This window comes from Glossina fuscipes, unplaced genomic scaffold (genome assembly GCF_014805625.2).
Source record: "Glossina fuscipes isolate IAEA_lab_2018 unplaced genomic scaffold, Yale_Gfus_2 303, whole genome shotgun sequence".
NCBI lineage: Eukaryota > Metazoa > Arthropoda > Insecta > Diptera > Glossinidae > Glossina > Glossina fuscipes.
The window spans coordinates 1,114,569-1,124,588 of NW_023998646.1; positions in this window are offsets into that span (position 1 = coordinate 1,114,569).

Consider the following 10,020-nt stretch of genomic DNA (forward strand, 5'->3'; position numbering starts at 1 on the left):
TCAACTTCGATCATTTCTCCGATTTTATCGACATTTTCGACGACCGGGCTACCTGTGCGAGGTGCATCCTTAACATCAAAAATTCCTGAACGGAATCTACGAAACCAAAATTGCACATAATTAGCTGTTACAGTATCGGAACCATAAACACCATTCACAATTTTAGCGGCCTGGCTTGCATTTTCGCCTTTGTCAAAGGAAAACTGTAAAATGTACCGAATTTTCTCTTTGTTCACTTCCATTTTTAACACGCTGTAACTCACAACAGAAAACAGCAAAAGAATTTTTTTTACTGCGAAATGTACAGTATGTAAATGTACAGTATCGGAAATTGTTTGATCGATACTTTACGAGAAATCTATCAGTGGAGTCATCTACCGAAAAAATAATGGATTTCTTTTTCCCCAAACTATTATTTTAAATAAACGAAATAAATGCACTTACCATTAGTATATATTATTTTATAACCTTGTTAAAATTGTTTAAAATCAAATTTCTGATTTTGAAATTTTTTGGGATTTTTCTTATTTCACTTTTTAACAAATTTCTTTTTGTAATTTTCAACCTCCTTTTCTTGCTCTTTTTGCAATTTTTTGTCGCTATCAGTCTCTTCTTACCACTCGTTACTCGTTGTATACTTGTGAAATGATTTTACTGAAACTAATTGAATTGCATTGAGTTGAATTTTCGTTAGAACGGTTAAAAGCCGTCATCTGGTTTTTTCTGGTTCCTAATAAGAATTCCCTTTTGTTGAAAATGGAGACGAGAAATCGTAGAGTTGTTTTCAATAAATGCAATTATCCCCGAGATGCAAACAATTTCATACATGTTTATATACATAAATATCCCAGACCATAAATATCCACGACCACAAATAACCCAAGCAATGCGGTTGTATACATGTTTATGTATATGTATACATAACGTGAATTCTGTCCGCACGCACTATTGTGATATCTGAAATCTGATTAAACATATTTTCTAAAGGTGATTAGAGGACAGAATTATAAGTTATAATAAGTTATAGTATATATATATATTTACTACATTTTTTATGTCTAAATACGCAGATGTACGCGCATTTGTAAAATTTTAAATCTAGTTAAACGTGGTATTGTTGTTATTGTTAGTTGACTCATAGGTTTGCGTTTCAGACACATTTTGGTTGATTTTGCTCATTTTGAGAGATCTGTCGATTTTTGGTAATGTTGAGAGACAAGTTGTTGCACTTGTGCCTATTTATTCTTTTTAATGAATTCTTTTTTTTTGTCCTTCGCAATTATTTTTTTTTTTCTATAATAATTGAGGAATTTTTGATTTTGTGCTTAATTTTTATTACAAAGTACACAATAACAACTGATTTCTTAACTTACTTGGACGCACAAATTATCAGCCGACTTCTCACTTCACAATCTTTTCGGAATCTCCACGTTTCATTTTCTTTTTCTTGCTTCATTAATGCCATTTCTTTTTTCTCTTTTTTTTTTGTTGTTATTAAATGAACCTAATTTTACTAATAGAGTAGTTGTAATGTCAAAATCTAGGCAACGTTAGCCTTGCATAATTGAATTTATTATACTTTTTTGCTAAAAAAACAAGACCGCTCTTTTCCAATAGCTTTCCACATTATTTCGTATCGATCAAAAGCAACATTTTTTTTTTCCTTATATACCTCTAGACTAAAAACATTTTTTCTGCTTAAACTTTTCTTAATCGTCTATTAATGCTTCCCAACCATTTGTTTTACAAAATAAAATCACCTTTTATCAATAGTTTTCATTTTGTTTTATAAAAAAAATCATCTACATTATCCACTTATTAAAAAAACTTTTTTTCTTTGCTTCTTATTTGCCTGAACAAAACTTCAGATCATCTCGAATCATCTCCCTGCTGAGTTTTCTTCAAGCCCAAAAAAAAACTTTTTTCGTAAAGTTCTTCTTTTCGTTTCTTTTCACGATCCCTCTGTTACGAGGAACGTACAGAATAGTTTTCTGCATTTAGCCGTTACTTTTAATTTTAATTTCTCTGTACACAATCCGCATGCAATAACAATATATATAAGTGTATAAAAAAAGAGCATTTATCTCCCCTTGAACGCATCCTGACTTGTTTTAGTAAATTTTTAGAGACCTGGCATTCGATTTTCGCATATTTTTGAATATTTCCTGCACATATTCTTTAATAAATTATATATTCTTCTTCTTTCTATTCTTCGTATATTCTTCTTCTTCATTTTAATATTCTTCATATATTCATTAATAATGTTTAATATTCTTTCTATTCCTCATATATTCTTCTTATATTCTTTGATACATACTTTATCTTCATTTTAATATTCTTCATATATTTTTAAATAATCTTCATATATTCTTCTTATATTTCTATGCATTCTTGGGAGCTAATCAGATCAGTTTTTCCGAGAGCGTACCGCAGTAGTCTGGATATTCAATTGTCCTTTTAAACTCCTTTGCAGGTTAAGTTTGTGTATTATTTAGAGGAATCATTAGTAAATGTTGTTGGTAGAGGATTTCCGGTCTGTACACTGCATCTTGTGTAGCAGTGGCTTTACAAATTTTGAGAAAAGGATCATAGCGATTGGCTTTTAGTTGGGTGGGATCGTTAGTAGATGTCCCAATAAGGTAGAGTCTTTGAAAATGTAACAGAAAAAGTTATGCCCCTTGTTTCAAATATAATGTTATGTGTTGGTGTGTTTGATTTTTGTTTTTCTTGTTATTATTTTTTTTTTGTTTAGTAAGACATTTAAATTTAATTTTTGGTTTAAATATCTATTCTTTCTATATTTTAATATTCTACGTAACTATCTAATATATTATTTTTGTATTGGTTCTGCTCATCTTTATAAAATTTTTTATTTTTTTTTATATGTATATTTTCTAATTTTGGGTGGGATGAATGCCTCTTTTTGTGTGGTTGGCACGGAACTGCTGTCTATGTTGACAAAAAATAGCGGATGAGCGTGTTCGACGTCCAAGGGGGTGGGATCACTGTGTGGGCGGTTGTTATAGAAGGTGTATGATATTAAATACTTCGTATGTTGGCAGGTTACTGCTGGGTTTGTGGGATCAAAAAATTTTTACTGCCTTGCGGTGGGAAAAATTTTGGGTGTTTTGCAGAATCGGTAGACTTAAAAATTTTGGTTGCCTTAAGAAGATTGGCTGCCATTCAGGATCGGTCGCAGAATCGGTTGCAGACTCGCCGCAGGGTAAGTGTACCGCAGTTTAGCCCTAAGCTGCACGGCTTCAGTGCGCCCAGTCTTTCCGTCTCACAAAGTGCCAATATAGCTCGGCATGAGACAGTCCATAATCAGGCGGATTGAACGCCTTTTACTTTGTTACCGAATTAAACGCTTGGTTATTTCGAATTGCTTGATAACAATTGAGTTCTTTATTGAAAACGTGCACTATTTATACTTAATACAGTACTGATGACATATGCTTGAAGGCAGTTCCTCCCAGAAAGGCAATATTTGTGTCAAGGCTGGCACCAGATACATCTGTTGAAAACATAAAGGGATATCTGGCAGCGAAAGCCCCTTCTGTTAATTTAAAGCGAGTTAGTATTTTCAAACTGGGTCCTTCTCAATCTAGAGCTATCTCATCTTTTAAAATTCTAGTTCCGACCGAAAATATGGATTTGATTTTAAATAAACCTTTGTGGCCGGTTGGATCCTTAATTAAGGAATTTATCCCTCGGGACTGACCCCGTAATGCGAATGCAGTAGCTCTTTCCCTTCAAAAAACTAAATATTTCTTCAGCCTCATTTTCTCTCATTTATCAAAATGTTAGGGGCCTAAATGCAAAAATTTGTTCTACCTTCCTAAATTCAGTGAGCACGGAGTTTTCCTGTCTGGTCTTCACTGAAACATGGTTGAAGCCGGATCTACATTCGTCGGAGCTTTTCCATAATTCGTTTCAAGTTTTCAGAAACGATCGTTTGTATCGCAATGGTGGTGGTGTTTTAATTGCTATTTCTACGGCACTCCCCACCTATTCGTTGGAATTTCCAACTACTCCCGATGTTGAATTTATCGCCATTCGAGTGAAATTTCCTAAGAAACACTTATATGTGACCTGCTCCTATATTCCCCCAAATTCGGATATCTCAGTATATAAGAAACAGGCCGCCCTCATTTGTGAAGTGGCCAAACAATCTAAACCTACCGATATAGTCCTTGCGTTGGGTGACTTCAATTTGCCTCAAGTCAATTGGTTTTACAGTGATAGTTCTGGCTGTTTGATCCCTTCCTCAACATCTGATAAAACCGTTGTGTTCTTCAATGAATTATTTGATAATAATTTAGTTCAATACAATGGTATCCCTAATTGTAATGGGAGATTTCTTGATCTCTGCTTTGCAAATTTTCCTGAGGTTTGCGTTAATCGTTGTCTTCCGTTTAGTTTACCTGAGGATCCATATCATCCAGCATTGGGTGTTTCCTTTCATTACAAGTATGTTGGTTCGTTGAACTTCTATAACGTTCAAAATTCAAATTTTTCATATCAACTTTATGATTTCCATAAAATCAATGTTTCCATACTAAAATCACATCTTTCTCATTTTGTGCTCGATTTCTCAGAGGGAAGCATTGATAGCTTACTGTCGTCGTTCTACAATATATTAAATCAAGCTATTTCTGCATCCGTTCCGATCAAGCAGTCCCGTCCTCGAAGCAAGGGTCCCCCGTGGTTTAATAAAACAATTAAATACTACAAGAATAGGAAAAACAAGCTTTTCAAAAAATTTTCGAAAAGTGGTTCTTCTCTCGACTATTTCGTTTACTCTGTTGCAAGGCATAAATTTAATACCCTCAACCGCCAATACTATTGCAGTTACCTTCAGTTTGTTAAATCCTCCTTGTTTGCTAACCCTAAATACTTTTTCAAGTTCGTTAATTCCATAAGAAAAATCTCCATAAATCCGTCGTTTGTGTCTTTTAATGGCTCCGAGTCCGCGGATGATTTTGAAACCTCAAATCTCTCTGCGGAATACTTCCGACAGAACTTTTCAACTGCCAATTTTGATTTATCGGTAAATTATCCATATCCGATTTCTAATTCGATTTCAATTCCTAACTTTGTTATATCTGAAAATGACGTTTTTGAAGGATTGAGCTCTCTGAAATATAATTGTTCGCCTGGACCTGATGGGATCCCCTCATGTGTACTTATATCTTGTGCTGGCGAGCTTTGTGATGTTATCTCAAAGATTTTTAATAAGTCTTTGAATTTAGGTGTTTTCCCTTTGGGTTGGAAGACTTCTTTCCTTATTCCTATTCACAAAAGTGGTAGTAGGCAACTTGTAGAGAACTACAGAGGCATTGCCAAGTTGAGTGTCTTACCTAAACTGTTCGAGCGAATTTTGGCTCAGCATATAGCCTTTTCCATGAAATTGTATATTTCTCCTTTCCAGCATGGTTGTCGAAAGGGAAGATCTACGGTGACCAATCTGTTGGAGTTTACTTCTCATGTTTTCAAGGCTTTTTCTAGTGGTTCTCGCACTGATGTCGTTTACACTGACTTTAGCAAAGCGTTTGATATGGCTAATCATAGACTTCTTAGATTTAAACTCCAGACCTCTGGCTTTCCTCTCTTCTTAGTGGAATGGTTAAGCTCTTATCTGTATGGTAGATCATTCAGGGTTTTGTTTAACCTCATTACCTCGGATGAATTGCCCGTGACTTCTGGCGTACCTCAAGGTAGCCACTTGGGACCTATTTTATTTAATTTATACATCAATGATTTGCCCTCCGTGATTAAATTCAGTGAGATTTTAATGTATGCTGATGATGTGAAACTGTTTTCTTCTTTTTCCGTAGAATCGCAATCACATCATCTTCAAAGTGATTTGAACAATTTGGTTGCATGGTGCTCTCTCAATCTTCTGAAACTAAATCTAAATAAATGTAAGAAGCTTTCTTTCTTGAGAAGGAAGTCGTTTAGTACTCAATATTTCATTGATTCGCACAGGTTGGAAGACGTCGATTCGTTCATAGATTTAGGCGTTCTATTCGATCATAGGTTACGTTTCAATTTGCATATTGAGTCCTCGTTAAGCAAAGCTAGGTCCGCGCTTGGTTTTATAAAGAGGTGGTCCAAAGAGCTTGATGATCCTTATATTACGAAAAGGCTTTACACGTGTTTGGTTAGACCTATACTTGAGTATGCCTCCGTTGTGTGGTCTCCTTCATATAGGTGCTACGTAGATTCAATTGAATCTATACAAAAGCAATTCTTGCTGTTTGCCCTTAGGAATTTGGGTTGGGACTCGATTTCCCCTCTTCCACCCTATGAAAATAGGTTGCTTCTGTTATCCTTACCGCCACTCGAGAAACGTAGATTTGTTCTTGGGGTTTCCTTCTTAATCAAATTAATAAATGGTGCAATTGACTCGCCCGCATTACTTCGTGAGATAGGCTTTAATGTCCCTAACCGTTTCTCTAGGCACTTTATGTTGATAAAGCTTAGTCAATGCAAATATAATTTTGAACTGTTTAACCCGCTCAGAGTTGTTTGCAAGAACCTAAATGATGTCTATCATCTATTCTAATTAACGGACTCTTTAAAGTCCATTAAAGCAATATTGCTTAATAAGCGCGATTTACCTATGTCATACTTAAACTGACTTAACCTTAAATATGTCGTTATGAGTCGAAAATTAATTTGTTGTTAACAATTATCGGTTGCCAAGCTTATGCATGTTTGCGATGGCTTAGGGGTTCACTTGCAATTTGGTCCTGTATCGGTTGTGGGTGTGGCTCTATGCTAATTGTGTACATGCTTTTTTTTTTTTTTTCTTTCTTTTTTTTTCCTCCTTATTTGTTTTGTTGTGCTTATACTAAGTTTTATTATTAATTAATTTTAAGATTTACTTAAGAGTCAATTGAACTCGACTGCCATTTTGTTTTAGTTGAGTTTCTTGTATAAGTGGAATAAATAAATAAATAAATAATTTCTATACTAAAATTATGCTTACCTTAACAGAAATGGTGATTTTTTGATTGTGGCGACTGGCATCGTATTGCATTACGAAATGCAATACTCAGCCAGGTGAAGTGCGACAAAATTTTTGTTTTTCTTTTTTTGCTACAGAATTATGCTGAATTTCAAAGTGGATGCATACGACGGTATGCGATCACACTACAATATATATCAATGTGTATCTTATATATTAATTAATTTAGTTTAAAACGAAATATTTTTCCGCTCTTCCCGCGGATAGGGAATATATGCGAATATTTCCGTAAAATTGTTTGAAGGCGGATTATAATTTATAAAATAGTTACAAATGGATTAATTTGCGATAAATTCAGTAAGCTATTATATAAATTCCGACCTCCAAAACAATTCGGATCAACCTTGAAGTTTGTTAAGAAATTTTCCCTACTATCAAATAATAATTGATGGACGGTTAGTGATTTATTTTATTAATCTATAGCTTGAAAGGACAGACAAGAAACTTTAACTCTGGATGAGAGATAGATAAGAGGATGAAAGATTGCTACATAAACCATAACAACATAGCACAACAAGAAATATATCTCGAATTTTAAAATTGTTGTTTTCAAACCGTTATTACCCTTTAATATCTAAAGATAAAGATTATGCAAGAGGACGAAAGGCATGGTAACATGCAACCTAAATACAGTCAAGAACAAACATTGGTCCTCAAAAAGAGAGGTGGGAAAAGAGTATTGAAACAGCAAAAACGATGAGAATTTGCAAATGGACGGAACCGAAATTGTGAAAATATCAAGGAACTCAATGGAAATGTAAGGGACAACAAAGAAAACTGGTTCCAACCGCATTACGCACGGTGGGTGTATCGTGTAGTGAGAACAATACAGAATTTTGATATGTTTTTATAATAAATTTAATTAATAAACATTAACAGCCAATTTCTAATCCTACAATAAATAATAAATAATTCAGAGCAGACGACAAAAATCTTTTTCACTCTAAATATATTAATGTATCAAACGAAAACGTGTTAAGGTACCTCGAAATCGAATTAATACAAACGATATAAAAGTTAATTTAATACGAAAATCCTCTAGCAACAAGCCTTTCTGTTGTAACCACGATGATAAAAAAGTCCTGATTAGGTCAACATTCCTCACGCTCATAAAAAATTTCTTCCGAAACTCACTATAGTGGCACGCACACCATCTTTAAATAAATGTAAGATATAAGCATTTATGTTAAAGTCATTACATCTTATCGAATTTTTAAACTTTTAAAGGTTTTGTAATTATTATTTTTATTGGACATTTTGGAATATTTTTGTCAAACCTTATATCGTAAATTTCAGCATCATCCCCATAGCGGTCGCACTTACAAAAGAATCATAAATCGTTAGAGGCTGTACGCAAGTTTGACTTATTTTCTTAATTTATAAAAATGGCAACAATCGTAGGTCGGACGGACAGACAATCTCTATTGAATTTATTTTTAGAATATACGTAACTTACAATATATGGAATATATTTGTGGAATTTAAGTGTATGTTATATTCATATATTTTTAATTAATTATTAATTAATTAATCTAAATTAATGTAAATGAATGCAAAAACCAATTCAATAACTGAATAAATAATTGCAATAAATGCAAGAATAAACAAATTTGAATAAATGCAAACGAGCGCTGCATTTCAGTTGATTTTTCCAATTATTAATTTATTTCGAATGTGATTATCTCCGTTCTTACTTATGTCGTTTTTACTTATTACCGGGTCCGCATGATATTCGCAAGAGAATAGCAAACTGTTTGAAATGAGAAAATGAGCGGAAGGTAAAATATATTTGTCCTACATTAAATACATAGGAATAACTTATAACTACATACAGGTACAAAACAAGCCATCAACTCGGATCTTTCACCATTATTCCAAAACACAGCAAATGACATCATCAAGACTTCAAAGGCGTGCACTTATCAATTTTTTACTTTCCAAAATTATAACAGAATAACGTAGTTCAAATATATGCTGCTTGCTCCAGAATAAACTTCAAAAAGCAACTTACAAAGTCTTCACATTGATTACGCGGGTTCTTACCAATCTATCAATGCCAAATCCAAATGGGCTGAAGTGGGCGTGTGGTTCTCTGTACCAACATCAACATCAATCATCGAAATGTTATCCAGCATCTCTACTGGAAAGCGATATCTAGGTGTTATGGTCTCCGATAATCCAACTATGTTCAGAAGTGATGAATTCACAAAATTTTTCCGCAATCGGGAAATTTTCCAAACAGATATTGCTCCCGAGCATCCAGCAACAAATAGTTTGGCTGAAAGGCATGTCCAAACTTTAAAGAAGCACCTGGCGGTGATGTCAGACGATCCATCACCCGTTTTGAAAAAAGTTCGAGAGATCATTTTTCAATACCGAACAAAACCACTACAAAATGGAGGATTACTCTTTTTATGCCTGATCATGGTGAGACAATTAACTGATGGAAACAGTGTCCAAGTCAAATAATACGCCGTAAATAAGCTTTCGTGGAAGCTTGGCACCAGCGCTGAAAAGCTTGGTCAACTCCATTATTTACTCGTCTGGAGAAAGGCTATATAAGTCATCGCGCCTCACTAATGTACAAATGTTTGATATATCAACAAGCCCACAACACAGCCCTGGCCAAGGAAACCGTCCAGAAGTAGATCAATAAACTCGTCAACATCCGGCTTTACTAACCTACATTCTAATTTAAGTACCTTGTCGTGAACCTCCAGTCCCCCATACTCTTACAATGACAGAATCGCTGGGTGGACTAGAACGGCCGTCTCTTTCAGGAACTTCTGCAATAACAGAACCACAGCGGGAACAAGAACAGCCGGCCACTACAGAAAATGCTGAACACACATTAACAATATGGCACAGTTAGGGGTCCATATGTTCGCCTTTCCCTTTCAATTTTTGTGTCATATTTCAGGACGAAAGCTTCCTTTTTGGAGCAGGTTGTTTGTTCTTCTTGCTTTTTGGTGGAGGTTGCTTGTTCT